This window comes from Solea solea, unplaced genomic scaffold, assembly GCF_958295425.1.
Source record: "Solea solea unplaced genomic scaffold, fSolSol10.1 scaffold_44, whole genome shotgun sequence".
In the NCBI taxonomy this organism is placed as follows: Eukaryota; Metazoa; Chordata; class Actinopteri; order Pleuronectiformes; family Soleidae; genus Solea; species Solea solea.
Genome location: NW_026704054.1, coordinates 123,037 through 135,061, shown reverse-complemented (window position 1 = coordinate 135,061; position 12,025 = coordinate 123,037). Strand labels below are relative to the sequence as shown.

The 12,025-nt window shown below is 51.9% G+C and overlaps 24 non-coding genes across 24 annotated transcripts; 18 read left to right on the top strand and 6 right to left on the bottom strand.

Annotated features, from left to right (window-relative positions):
* The first annotated feature begins 566 nt into the window (after positions 1-566).
* On the top strand, positions 567-678 carry LOC131450617 (U5 spliceosomal RNA). Its single transcript, XR_009235514.1, has one exon. It is a non-coding gene; the product is annotated as a U5 spliceosomal RNA (small nuclear RNA).
* Positions 679-858: 180 nt separating this feature from the next.
* Positions 859-1,051, top strand: LOC131450588 (U2 spliceosomal RNA). The gene has a single exon (XR_009235486.1). It is a non-coding gene; the product is annotated as a U2 spliceosomal RNA (small nuclear RNA).
* A 131-nt stretch (positions 1,052-1,182) lies between these two features.
* On the bottom strand, positions 1,183-1,301 carry LOC131450671 (5S ribosomal RNA). The gene has a single exon (XR_009235565.1). It is a non-coding gene; the product is annotated as a 5S ribosomal RNA (ribosomal RNA).
* A 402-nt stretch (positions 1,302-1,703) lies between these two features.
* Positions 1,704-1,867, top strand: LOC131450521 (U1 spliceosomal RNA). Its single transcript, XR_009235424.1, has one exon. It is a non-coding gene; the product is annotated as a U1 spliceosomal RNA (small nuclear RNA).
* Positions 1,868-2,514: 647 nt separating this feature from the next.
* LOC131450635 (U5 spliceosomal RNA) lies at positions 2,515-2,627 on the top strand. Its single transcript, XR_009235531.1, has one exon. It is a non-coding gene; the product is annotated as a U5 spliceosomal RNA (small nuclear RNA).
* Positions 2,628-2,806: 179 nt separating this feature from the next.
* LOC131450568 (U2 spliceosomal RNA) lies at positions 2,807-2,999 on the top strand. The gene has a single exon (XR_009235467.1). It is a non-coding gene; the product is annotated as a U2 spliceosomal RNA (small nuclear RNA).
* Positions 3,000-3,148: 149 nt separating this feature from the next.
* Positions 3,149-3,267, bottom strand: LOC131450670 (5S ribosomal RNA). Its single transcript, XR_009235564.1, has one exon. It is a non-coding gene; the product is annotated as a 5S ribosomal RNA (ribosomal RNA).
* A 402-nt stretch (positions 3,268-3,669) lies between these two features.
* On the top strand, positions 3,670-3,833 carry LOC131450520 (U1 spliceosomal RNA). Its single transcript, XR_009235423.1, has one exon. It is a non-coding gene; the product is annotated as a U1 spliceosomal RNA (small nuclear RNA).
* A 647-nt stretch (positions 3,834-4,480) lies between these two features.
* LOC131450633 (U5 spliceosomal RNA) lies at positions 4,481-4,593 on the top strand. Its single transcript, XR_009235529.1, has one exon. It is a non-coding gene; the product is annotated as a U5 spliceosomal RNA (small nuclear RNA).
* Positions 4,594-4,772: 179 nt separating this feature from the next.
* Positions 4,773-4,965, top strand: LOC131450567 (U2 spliceosomal RNA). The gene has a single exon (XR_009235466.1). It is a non-coding gene; the product is annotated as a U2 spliceosomal RNA (small nuclear RNA).
* A 149-nt stretch (positions 4,966-5,114) lies between these two features.
* Positions 5,115-5,233, bottom strand: LOC131450669 (5S ribosomal RNA). The gene has a single exon (XR_009235563.1). It is a non-coding gene; the product is annotated as a 5S ribosomal RNA (ribosomal RNA).
* A 402-nt stretch (positions 5,234-5,635) lies between these two features.
* LOC131450519 (U1 spliceosomal RNA) lies at positions 5,636-5,799 on the top strand. Its single transcript, XR_009235422.1, has one exon. It is a non-coding gene; the product is annotated as a U1 spliceosomal RNA (small nuclear RNA).
* A 647-nt stretch (positions 5,800-6,446) lies between these two features.
* Positions 6,447-6,559, top strand: LOC131450632 (U5 spliceosomal RNA). Its single transcript, XR_009235528.1, has one exon. It is a non-coding gene; the product is annotated as a U5 spliceosomal RNA (small nuclear RNA).
* Positions 6,560-6,738: 179 nt separating this feature from the next.
* On the top strand, positions 6,739-6,931 carry LOC131450566 (U2 spliceosomal RNA). Its single transcript, XR_009235465.1, has one exon. It is a non-coding gene; the product is annotated as a U2 spliceosomal RNA (small nuclear RNA).
* Positions 6,932-7,062: 131 nt separating this feature from the next.
* Positions 7,063-7,181, bottom strand: LOC131450668 (5S ribosomal RNA). Its single transcript, XR_009235562.1, has one exon. It is a non-coding gene; the product is annotated as a 5S ribosomal RNA (ribosomal RNA).
* Positions 7,182-7,583: 402 nt separating this feature from the next.
* Positions 7,584-7,747, top strand: LOC131450518 (U1 spliceosomal RNA). Its single transcript, XR_009235421.1, has one exon. It is a non-coding gene; the product is annotated as a U1 spliceosomal RNA (small nuclear RNA).
* Positions 7,748-8,394: 647 nt separating this feature from the next.
* Positions 8,395-8,507, top strand: LOC131450631 (U5 spliceosomal RNA). The gene has a single exon (XR_009235527.1). It is a non-coding gene; the product is annotated as a U5 spliceosomal RNA (small nuclear RNA).
* A 176-nt stretch (positions 8,508-8,683) lies between these two features.
* Positions 8,684-8,876, top strand: LOC131450565 (U2 spliceosomal RNA). The gene has a single exon (XR_009235464.1). It is a non-coding gene; the product is annotated as a U2 spliceosomal RNA (small nuclear RNA).
* Positions 8,877-9,061: 185 nt separating this feature from the next.
* Positions 9,062-9,180, bottom strand: LOC131450665 (5S ribosomal RNA). The gene has a single exon (XR_009235560.1). It is a non-coding gene; the product is annotated as a 5S ribosomal RNA (ribosomal RNA).
* Positions 9,181-9,582: 402 nt separating this feature from the next.
* LOC131450517 (U1 spliceosomal RNA) lies at positions 9,583-9,746 on the top strand. Its single transcript, XR_009235420.1, has one exon. It is a non-coding gene; the product is annotated as a U1 spliceosomal RNA (small nuclear RNA).
* Positions 9,747-10,393: 647 nt separating this feature from the next.
* LOC131450630 (U5 spliceosomal RNA) lies at positions 10,394-10,506 on the top strand. Its single transcript, XR_009235526.1, has one exon. It is a non-coding gene; the product is annotated as a U5 spliceosomal RNA (small nuclear RNA).
* A 176-nt stretch (positions 10,507-10,682) lies between these two features.
* LOC131450564 (U2 spliceosomal RNA) lies at positions 10,683-10,875 on the top strand. Its single transcript, XR_009235463.1, has one exon. It is a non-coding gene; the product is annotated as a U2 spliceosomal RNA (small nuclear RNA).
* A 185-nt stretch (positions 10,876-11,060) lies between these two features.
* Positions 11,061-11,179, bottom strand: LOC131450664 (5S ribosomal RNA). The gene has a single exon (XR_009235559.1). It is a non-coding gene; the product is annotated as a 5S ribosomal RNA (ribosomal RNA).
* Positions 11,180-11,581: 402 nt separating this feature from the next.
* LOC131450516 (U1 spliceosomal RNA) lies at positions 11,582-11,745 on the top strand. Its single transcript, XR_009235419.1, has one exon. It is a non-coding gene; the product is annotated as a U1 spliceosomal RNA (small nuclear RNA).
* The last annotated feature ends 280 nt before the right edge of the window (positions 11,746-12,025 follow it).

Below are 12,025 nucleotides of genomic sequence, written 5' to 3'. Positions count from 1 at the left end.
GCGACGTCCCCAGTCTTTCCAAGTTGCTGGGAATGGGATGGTTGTGGGTGTTGTCTTTTAGCTCTAAGGAAATGTCATGCTCCCTTTCCCGGCTCTTTGTAGGTAGAACTGGATTGTTGGAGATGGATCCATGGCCATCATGCCAAGGGTTAATACTTTGGCGCTTGCTCCGTCCACTCCTGTACATTGACCTGATATTGAAGCGATGCCAGGAGCAGCTCACCATTTCAGAAGCCCGGAGGAGTTGGGAAACGGCCCGGCAGTTTGTACTGCTCGGTGTGACACAGAGCTGCTTTGCTCATGCACTCACATCTACCACTAAACCTTGGAGGTGTCCCCCGTGAGCGAGGAATGTGCCACAGCCTCAGCGGTTGATAGAAAACTGCAGCACACAACCAACGGTAAGAATGCGCTTCCAAACATGCAGTCAAATGTGGGCGGTTGATTGGCCGGCAAACCAAAAACGTTGAAGAAAGGCTGTCCCAAGGTGGCCGGCCGGGCCGACCGAGACTGTGGTGACTCTGGCGGATAGACTCCTTGGCTGCTCTCAAGGAGAGGGGCTATGTTGACTCTGGTTTTTCTTCAAAATGCTCAAGTCTTTCGCCTTTTACTAAAGACTTCCGTGGAGAGGAACGTCCAAGAGTTTAAGTTATTTTTGGTGGGCTTTGCTGTATGTCTGCGCCCTTTGAGTGTGTCAAATGTCAAGCAGCTGTCCGTCACGGCTCAGAGGTGCACTTACATCACCTGGGGGTGGAGGTGAGCAGCAGCAGCCTTTGTTATGCGCACTTCAGAAACACGGCACCACAACAAGTAACTTGTGCGCCAAGATCTTGAGTTGGCCCCAGACACTGGTGGGCCATCGCTTCTCGGCCTTTTGGCTAAGATCAAGTGTAGTATCTGTTCTTATCAGTTTAATATCTGATATGTCCTCTATATGGGGATTAAATATTAAAAGCATTTTTGAGCATTGGGCGGTGAAACCTTGGGCTTGCTCTCTTCACTCCTTGCATTGACCTGGTATTGCAGTGCCACCAGGAACGGTGCACCGTTCTCTTTTTTTCTGTGAAAACCAAAGCAAGGCTGAAACTGGAAGGACATTAATGTGTGCCCGTGCGTCAAAGTAATTGCAAGCCCACGTTTCTTGTAAGGAAGCAGCAGTGTAAAAGCGTGCTGCAGTGTAAAAGCTTACAGCACCTGGTATTCCCAGGCGGTCTCCCATCCAAGTACTAACCAGGCCCGACCCTGCTTAGCTTCCGAGATCAGACGAGATCGGGCGTGCTCAGGGTGGTGTGGCCGTAAGCCGACGGGCAGGTGACACAGACTCCTTTTATAGACCAGGCAAGGCCCCCTGCTCGTGGAGGGGCTCAAAAGGCAGCCTTCCGAACACACTGCACTTGAGCCTTTATCGCCACTACCTGCTACACTCTATTCCAGTATTAGGAAGCTACACCGAGATGGGTAAGCTGCTGTTGGTGCCGTCAGGTGCAGTTGTTGCTGAATCGATAGGAAATGACAGCCAGGTATGCCAGTGAAAAGGTCGAGTGTTTCCTCTCCAATGTGTGCTGGAGGTTGAAGTTGAACACAGCACAGCATTAACGAGCACCTGAGTCAAGGCATTGGACTCTGGGACTATCCATTTCCTGCACCATCAGCCAAAGAGCTGTGTCTGGGAACAGCCACCCAGTGCTGGGCAAGTACACCTCATACTTACCTGGCAGGGGAGATACCATGATCAAGAAGGTGGTTCACCCAGGGCGAGGCTCAGCCATTGCACTCTGGTTGTGCTGACCCCTGCAAATTCCCCAAACGTGGGAATCTTGACTGCATATTTTTTGCTAGTGGGGTACTGCGTCCGCGCTCTCCCCCGATGACGTAGTTGTAAGCAAAGGTCAGCCGCCCAAGGTTCCGCCTTGTGAGCCCATCTCCAGGCTTCTCACGTGCTCGCAGAGCGACGTCCCCAGTCTTTCCAAGTTGCTGGGAATGGGATGGTTGTGGGTGTTGTCTTTTAGCTCTAAGGAAATGTCATGCTCCCTTTCCCGGCTCTTTGTAGGTAGAACTGGATTGTTGGAGATGGATCCATGGCCATCATGCCAAGGGTTAATACTTTGGCGCTTGCTCCGTCCACTCCTGTACATTGACCTGATATTGAAGCGATGCCAGGAGCAGCTCACCATTTCAGAAGCCCGGAGGAGTTGGGAAACGGCCCGGCAGTTTGTACTGCTCGGTGTGACACAGAGCTGCTTTGCTCATGCACTCACATCTACCACTAAACCTTGGAGGTGTCCCCCGTGAGCGAGGAATGTGCCACAGCCTCAGCGGTTGATAGAAAACTGCAGCACACAACCAACGGTAAGAATGTGCTTCCAAACATGCAGTCAAATGTGGGCGGTTGATTGGCCGGCAAACCAAAAACGTTGAAGAAAGGCTGTCCCAAGGTGGCCGGCCGGGCCGACCGAGACTGTGGTGACTCTGGCGGATAGACTCCTTGGCTGCTCTCAAGGAGAGGGGCTATGTTGACTCTGGTTTTTCTTCAAAATGCTCAAGTCTTTCGCCTTTTACTAAAGACTTCCGTGGAGAGGAACGTCCAAGAGTTTAAGTTATTTTTGGTGGGCTTTGCTGTATGGCTGCGCCCTTTGAGTGTGTCAAATGTCAAGCAGCTGTCCGTCACGGCTCAGAGGTGCACTTAGATCACCTGGGGGTGGAGGTGAGCAGCAGCAGCCTTTGTTATGCGCACTTCAGAAACAGGGCACCACAACAAGTAACTTGTGCGCCAAGATCTTGAGTTGGCCCCAGACACTGGTGGGCCATCGCTTCTCGGCCTTTTGGCTAAGATCAAGTGTAGTATCTGTTCTTATCAGTTTAATATCTGATATGTCCTCTATATGGGGATTAAATATTAAATGCATTTTTGAGCATTGGGCGGTGAAACCTTGGGCTTGCTCTCTTCACTCCTTGCATTGACCTGGTATTGCAGTGCCACCAGGAACGGTGCACCGTTCTCTTTTTTTCTGTGAAAACCAAAGCAAGGCTGAAACTGGAAGGACATTAACGTGTGCCCGTGCGTCAACGTAATTGCAAGCCCACGTTTCTTGTAAGGAAGCAGCAGTGTAAAAGCGTGCTGCAGTGTAAAAGCGTGCTGCAGTGTAAAAGCTTACAGCACCTGGTATTCCCAGGCGGTCTCCCATCCAAGTACTAACCAGGCCCGACCCTGCTTAGCTTCCGAGATCAGACGAGATCGGGCGTGCTCAGGGTGGTGTGGCCGTAAGCCGAAGGGCAGGTGACACAGACTCCTTTTATAGACCAGGCAAGGCCCCCTGCTCGTGGAGGGGCTCAAAAGGCAGCCTTCCGAACACACTGCACTTGAGCCTTTATCGCCACTACCTGCTACACTCTATTCCAGTATTAGGAAGCTACACCGAGATGGGTAAGCTGCTGTTGGTGCCGTCAGGTGCAGTTGTTGCTGAATCGATAGGAAATGACAGCCAGGTATGCCAGTGAAAAGGTCGAGTGTTTCCTCTCCAATGTGTGCTGGAGGTTGAAGTTGAACACAGCACAGCATTAACGAGCACCTGAGTCAAGGCATTGGACTCTGGGACTATCCATTTCCTGCACCATCAGCCAAAGAGCTGTGTCTGGGAACAGCCACCCAGTGCTGGGCAAGTACACCTCATACTTACCTGGCAGGGGAGATACCATGATCAAGAAGGTGGTTCACCCAGGGCGAGGCTCAGCCATTGCACTCTGGTTGTGCTGACCCCTGCAAATTCCCCAAACGTGGGAATCTTGACTGCATATTTTTTGCTAGTGGGGTACTGCGTCCGCGCTCTCCCCCGATGACGTAGTTGTAAGCAAAGGTCAGCCGCCCAAGGTTCCGCCTTGTGAGCCCATCTCCAGGCTTCTCACGTGCTCGCAGAGCGACGTCCCCAGTATTTCCAAGTTGCTGGGAATGGGATGGTTGTGGGTGTTGTCTTTTAGCTCTAAGGAAATGTCATGCTCCCTTTCCCGGCTCTTTGTAGGTAGAACTGGATTGTTGGAGATGGATCCATGGCCATCATGCCAAGGGTTAATACTTTGGCGCTTGCTCCGTCCACTCCTGTACATTGACCTGATATTGAAGCGATGCCAGGAGCAGCTCACCATTTCAGAAGCCCGGAGGAGTTGGGAAACGGCCCGGCAGTTTGTACTGCTCGGTGTGACACAGAGCTGCTTTGCTCATGCACTCACATCTACCACTAAACCTTGGAGGTGTCCCCCGTGAGCGAGGAATGTGCCACAGCCTCAGCGGTTGATAGAAAACTGCAGCACACAACCAACGGTAAGAATGCGCTTCCAAACATGCAGTCAAATGTGGGCGGTTGATTGGCCGGCAAACCAAAAACGTTGAAGAAAGGCTGTCCCAAGGTGGCCGGCCGGGCCGACCGAGACTGTGGTGACTCTGGCGGATAGACTCCTTGGCTGCTCTCAAGGAGAGGGGCTATGTTGACTCTGGTTTTTCTTCAAAATGCTCAAGTCTTTCGCCTTTTACTAAAGACTTCCGTGGAGAGGAACGTCCAAGAGTTTAAGTTATTTTTGGTGGGCTTTGCTGTATGGCTGCGCCCTTTGAGTGTGTCAAATGTCAAGCAGCTGTCCGTCACGGCTCAGAGGTGCACTTAGATCACCTGGGGGTGGAGGTGAGCAGCAGCAGCCTTTGTTATGCGCACTTCAGAAACAGGGCACCACAACAAGTAACTTGTGCGCCAAGATCTTGAGTTGGCCCCAGACACTGGTGGGCCATCGCTTCTCGGCCTTTTGGCTAAGATCAAGTGTAGTATCTGTTCTTATCAGTTTAATATCTGATATGTCCTCTATATGGGGATTAAATATTAAATGCATTTTTGAGCATTGGGCGGTGAAACCTTGGGCTTGCTCTCTTCACTCCTTGCATTGACCTGGTATTGCAGTGCCACCAGGAACGGTGCACCGTTCTCTTTTTTTCTGTGAAAACCAAAGCAAGGCTGAAACTGGAAGGACATTAACGTGTGCCCGTGCGTCAACGTAATTGCAAGCCCACGTTTCTTGTAAGGAAGCAGCAGTGTAAAAGCGTGCTGCAGTGTAAAAGCGTGCTGCAGTGTAAAAGCTTACAGCACCTGGTATTCCCAGGCGGTCTCCCATCCAAGTACTAACCAGGCCCGACCCTGCTTAGCTTCCGAGATCAGACGAGATCGGGCGTGCTCAGGGTGGTGTGGCCGTAAGCCGAAGGGCAGGTGACACAGACTCCTTTTATAGACCAGGCAAGGCCCCCTGCTCGTGGAGGGGCTCAAAAGGCAGCCTTCCGAACACACTGCACTTGAGCCTTTATCGCCACTACCTGCTACACTCTATTCCAGTATTAGGAAGCTACACCGAGATGGGTAAGCTGCTGTTGGTGCCGTCAGGTGCAGTTGTTGCTGAATCGATAGGAAATGACAGCCAGGTATGCCAGTGAAAAGGTCGAGTGTTTCCTCTCCAATGTGTGCTGGAGGTTGAAGTTGAACACAGCACAGCATTAACGAGCACCTGAGTCAAGGCATTGGACTCTGGGACTATCCATTTCCTGCACCATCAGCCAAAGAGCTGTGTCTGGGAACAGCCACCCAGTGCTGGGCAAGTACACCTCATACTTACCTGGCAGGGGAGATACCATGATCAAGAAGGTGGTTCACCCAGGGCGAGGCTCAGCCATTGCACTCTGGTTGTGCTGACCCCTGCAAATTCCCCAAACGTGGGAATCTTGACTGCATATTTTTTGCTAGTGGGGTACTGCGTCCGCGCTCTCCCCCGATGACGTAGTTGTAAGCAAAGGTCAGCCGCCCAAGGTTCCGCCTTGTGAGCCCATCTCCAGGCTTCTCACGTGCTCGCAGAGCGACGTCCCCAGTATTTCCAAGTTGCTGGGAATGGGATGGTTGTGGGTGTTGTCTTTTAGCTCTAAGGAAATGTCATGCTCCCTTTCCCGGCTCTTTGTAGGTAGAACTGGATTGTTGGAGATGGATCCATGGCCATCATGCCAAGGGTTAATACTTTGGCGCTTGCTCCGTCCACTCCTGTACATTGACCTGATATTGAAGCGATGCCAGGAGCAGCTCACCATTTCAGAAGCCCGGAGGAGTTGGGAAACGGCCCGGCAGTTTGTACTGCTCGGTGTGACACAGAGCTGCTTTGCTCATGCACTCACATCTACCACTAAACCTTGGAGGTGTCCCCCGTGAGCGAGGAATGTGCCACAGCCTCAGCGGTTGATAGAAAACTGCAGCACACAACCAACGGTAAGAATGCGCTTCCAAACATGCAGTCAAATGTGGGCGGTTGATTGGCCGGCAAACCAAAAACGTTGAAGAAAGGCTGTCCCAAGGTGGCCGGCCGGGCCGACCGAGACTGTGGTGACTCTGGCGGATAGACTCCTTGGCTGCTCTCAAGGAGAGGGGCTATGTTGACTCTGGTTTTTCTTCAAAATGCTCAAGTCTTTCGCCTTTTACTAAAGACTTCCGTGGAGAGGAACGTCCAAGAGTTTAAGTTATTTTTGGTGGGCTTTGCTGTATGGCTGCGCCCTTTGAGTGTGTCAAATGTCAAGCAGCTGTCCGTCACGGCTCAGAGGTGCACTTAGATCACCTGGGGGTGGAGGTGAGCAGCAGCAGCCTTTGTTATGTGCACTTCAGAAACACGGCACCACAACAAGTAACTTGTGCGCCAAGATCTTGAGTTGGCCCCAGACACTGGTGGGCCATCGCTTCTCGGCCTTTTGGCTAAGATCAAGTGTAGTATCTGTTCTTATCAGTTTAATATCTGATATGTCCTCTATATGGGGATTAAATATTAAATGCATTTTTGAGCATTGGGCGGTGAAACCTTGGGCTTGCTCTCTTCACTCCTTGCATTGACCTGGTATTGCAGTGCCACCAGGAACGGTGCACCGTTCTCTTTTTTTCTGTGAAAACCAAAGCAAGGCTGAAACTGGAAGGACATTAACGTGTGCCCGTGCGTCAACGTAATTGCAAGCCCACGTTTCTTGTAAGGAAGCAGCAGTGTAAAAGCTTGCTGCAGTGTAAAAGCTTACAGCACCTGGTATTCCCAGGCGGTCTCCCATCCAAGTACTAACCAGGCCCGACCCTGCTTAGCTTCCGAGATCAGACGAGATCGGGCGTGCTCAGGGTGGTGTGGCCGTAAGCCGACAGGCAGGTGACACAGACTCCTTTTATAGACCAGGCAAGGCCCCCTGCTCGTGGAGGGGCTCAAAAGGCAGCCTTCCGAACACACTGCACTTGAGCCTTTATCGCCACTACCTGCTACACTCTATTCCAGTATTAGGAAGCTACACCGAGATGGGTAAGCTGCTGTTGGTGCCGTCAGGTGCAGTTGTTGCTGAATCGATAGGAAATGACAGCCAGGTATGCCAGTGAAAAGGTCGAGTGTTTCCTCTCCAATGTGTGCTGGAGGTTGAAGTTGAACACAGCACAGCATTAACGAGCACCTGAGTCAAGGCATTGGACTCTGGGACTATCCATTTCCTGCACCATCAGCCAAAGAGCTGTGTCTGGGAACAGCCACCCAGTGCTGGGCAAGTACACCTCATACTTACCTGGCAGGGGAGATACCATGATCAAGAAGGTGGTTCACCCAGGGCGAGGCTCAGCCATTGCACTCTGGTTGTGCTGACCCCTGCAAATTCCCCAAACGTGGGAATCTTGACTGCATATTTTTTGCTAGTGGGGTACTGCGTCCGCGCTCTCCCCCGATGACGTAGTTGTAAGCAAAGGTCAGCCGCCCAAGGTTCCGCCTTGTGAGCCCATCTCCAGGCTTCTCACGTGCTCGCAGAGCGACGTCCCCAGTATTTCCAAGTTGCTGGGAATGGGATGGTTGTGGGTGTTGTCTTTAAGCTCTAAGGAAATGTCATGCTCCCTTTCCCGGCTCTTTGTAGGTAGAACTGGATTGTTGGAGATGGATCCATGGCCATCATGCCAAGGGTTAATACTTTGGCGCTTGCTCCGTCCACTCCTGTACATTGACCTGATATTGAAGCGATGCCAGGAGCAGCTCACCATTTCAGAAGCCCGGAGGAGTTGGGAAACGGCCCGGCAGTTTGTACTGCTCGGTGTGACACAGAGCTGCTTTGCTCATGCACTCACATCTACCACTAAACCTTGGAGGTGTCCCCCGTGAGCGAGGAATGTGCCACAGCCTCAGCGGTTGATAGAAAACTGCAGCACACAACCAACGGTAAGAATGTGCTTCCAAACATGCAGTCAAATGTGGGCGGTTGATTGGCCGGCAAACCAAAAACGTTGAAGAAAGGCTGTCCCAAGGTGGCCGGCCGGGCCGACCGAGACTGTGGTGACTCTGGCGGATAGACTCCTTGGCTGCTCTCAAGGAGAGGGGCTATGTTGACTCTGGTTTTTCTTCAAAATGCTCAAGTCTTTCGCCTTTTACTAAAGACTTCCGTGGAGAGGAACGTCCAAGAGTTTAAGTTATTTTTGGTGGGCTTTGCTGTATGGCTGCGCCCTTTGAGTGTGTCAAATGTCAAGCAGCTGTCCGTCACGGCTCAGAGGTGCACTTAGATCACCTGGGGGTGGAGGTGAGCAGCAGCAGCCTTTGTTATGCGCACTTCAGAAACACGGCACCACAAGTAACTTGTGCGCCAACATCTTGAGTTGCCCCCAGACACTGGTGGGCCATCGCTTCTCGGCCTTTTGGCTAAGATCAAGTGTAGTATCTGTTCTTATCAGTTTAATATCTGATATGTCCTCTATATGGGGATTAAATATTAAATGCATTTTTGAGCATTGGGCGGTGAAACCTTGGGCTTGCTCTCTTCACTCCTTGCATTGACCTGGTATTGCAGTGCCACCAGGAACGGTGCACCGTTCTCTTTTTTTCTGTGAAAACCAAAGCAAGGCAGTAACGGGAAGGACATTAACGTGTGCCCGTGCGTCAACGTAATTGCAAGCCCACGTTTCTTGTAAGGAAGCAGCAGTGTAAAAGCGTGCTGCAGTGTAAAAGCGTGCTGCAGTGTAAAAGCGTGCTGCAGTGTAAAAGCGTGCTGCAGTGTAAAAGCTTACAGCACCTGGTATTCCCAGGCGGTCTCCCATCCAAGTACTAACCAGGCCCGACCCTGCTTAGCTTCCGAGATCAGACGAGATCGGGCGTGCTCAGGGTGGTGTGGCCGTAAGCCGACGGGCAGGTGACACAGACTCCTTTTATAGACCAGGCAAGGCCCCCTGCTCGTGGAGGGGCTCAAAAGGCAGCCTTCCGAACACACTGCACTTGAGCCTTTATCGCCACTACCTGCTACACTCTATTCCAGTATTAGGAAGCTACACCGAGATGGGTAAGCTGCTGTTGGTGCCGTCAGGTGCAGTTGTTGCTGAATCGATAGGAAATGACAGCCAGGTATGCCAGTGAAAAGGTCGAGTGTTTCCTCTCCAATGTGTGCTGGAGGTTGAAGTTGAACACAGCACAGCATTAACGAGCACCTGAGTCAAGGCATTGGACTCTGGGACTATCCATTTCCTGCACCATCAGCCAAAGAGCTGTGTCTGGGAACAGCCACCCAGTGCTGGGCAAGTACACCTCATACTTACCTGGCAGGGGAGATACCATGATCAAGAAGGTGGTTCACCCAGGGCGAGGCTCAGCCATTGCACTCTGGTTGTGCTGACCCCTGCAAATTCCCCAAACGTGGGAATCTTGACTGCATATTTTTTGCTAGTGGGGTACTGCGTCCGCGCTCTCCCCCGATGACGTAGTTGTAAGCAAAGGTCAGCCGCCCAAGGTTCCGCCTTGTGAGCCCATCTCCAGGCTTCTCACGTGCTCGCAGAGCGACGTCCCCAGTATTTCCAAGTTGCTGGGAATGGGATGGTTGTGGGTGTTGTCTTTAAGCTCTAAGGAAATGTCATGCTCCCTTTCCCGGCTCTTTGTAGGTAGAACTGGATTGTTGGAGATGGATCCATGGCCATCATGCCAAGGGTTAATACTTTGGCGCTTGCTCCGTCCACTCCTGTACATTGACCTGATATTGAAGCGATGCCAGGAGCAGCTCACCATTTCAGAAGCCCGGAGGAGTTGGGAAACGGCCCGGCAGTTTGTACTGCTCGGTGTGACACAGAGCTGCTTTGCTCATGCACTCACATCTACCACTAAACCTTGGAGGTGTCCCCCGTGAGCGAGGAATGTGCCACAGCCTCAGCGGTTGATAGAAAACTGCAGCACACAACCAACGGTAAGAATGTGCTTCCAAACATGCAGTCAAATGTGGGCGGTTGATTGGCCGGCAAACCAAAAACGTTGAAGAAAGGCTGTCCCAAGGTGGCCGGCCGGGCCGACCGAGACTGTGGTGACTCTGGCGGATAGACTCCTTGGCTGCTCTCAAGGAGAGGGGCTATGTTGACTCTGGTTTTTCTTCAAAATGCTCAAGTCTTTCGCCTTTTACTAAAGACTTCCGTGGAGAGGAACGTCCAAGAGTTTAAGTTATTTTTGGTGGGCTTTGCTGTATGGCTGCGCCCTTTGAGTGTGTCAAATGTCAAGCAGCTGTCCGTCACGGCTCAGAGGTGCACTTAGATCACCTGGGGGTGGAGGTGAGCAGCAGCAGCCTTTGTTATGCGCACTTCAGAAACACGGCACCACAAGTAACTTGTGCGCCAACATCTTGAGTTGCCCCCAGACACTGGTGGGCCATCGCTTCTCGGCCTTTTGGCTAAGATCAAGTGTAGTATCTGTTCTTATCAGTTTAATATCTGATATGTCCTCTATATGGGGATTAAATATTAAATGCATTTTTGAGCATTGGGCGGTGAAACCTTGGGCTTGCTCTCTTCACTCCTTGCATTGACCTGGTATTGCAGTGCCACCAGGAACGGTGCACCGTTCTCTTTTTTTCTGTGAAAACCAAAGCAAGGCAGTAACGGGAAGGACATTAACGTGTGCCCGTGCGTCAACGTAATTGCAAGCCCACGTTTCTTGTAAGGAAGCAGCAGTGTAAAAGCGTGCTGCAGTGTAAAAGCGTGCTGCAGTGTAAAAGCGTGCTGCAGTGTAAAAGCGTGCTGCAGTGTAAAAGCTTACAGCACCTGGTATTCCCAGGCGGTCTCCCATCCAAGTACTAACCAGGCCCGACCCTGCTTAGCTTCCGAGATCAGACGAGATCGGGCGTGCTCAGGGTGGTGTGGCCGTAAGCCGACGGGCAGGTGACACAGACTCCTTTTATAGACCAGGCAAGGCCCCCTGCTCGTGGAGGGGCTCAAAAGGCAGCCTTCCGAACACACTGCACTTGAGCCTTTATCGCCACTACCTGCTACACTCTATTCCAGTATTAGGAAGCTACACCGAGATGGGTAAGCTGCTGTTGGTGCCGTCAGGTGCAGTTGTTGCTGAATCGATAGGAAATGACAGCCAGGTATGCCAGTGAAAAGGTCGAGTGTTTCCTCTCCAATGTGTGCTGGAGGTTGAAGTTGAACACAGCACAGCATTAACGAGCACCTGAGTCAAGGCATTGGACTCTGGGACTATCCATTTCCTGCACCATCAGCCAAAGAGCTGTGTCTGGGAACAGCCACCCAGTGCTGGGCAAGTACACCTCATACTTACCTGGCAGGGGAGATACCATGATCAAGAAGGTGGTTCACCCAGGGCGAGGCTCAGCCATTGCACTCTGGTTGTGCTGACCCCTGCAAATTCCCCAAACGTGGGAATCTTGACTGCATATTTTTTGCTAGTGGGGTACTGCGTCCGCGCTCTCCCCCGATGACGTAGTTGTAAGCAAAGGTCAGCCGCCCAAGGTTCCGCCTTGTGTGCCCATCTCCAGGCTTCTCACGTGCTCGCAGAGCGACATCCCCAGTCTTTCCAAGTTGCTGGGAATGGGATGGTTGTGGGTGTTGTCTTTTAGCTCTAAGGAAATGTCATGCTCCCTTTCCCGGCTCTTTGTAGGTAGAACTGGATTGTTGGAGATGGATCCATGGCCATCATGCCAAGGGTTAATACTTTGGCGCTTGCTCCGTCCACTCCTGTACATTGACCTGATATT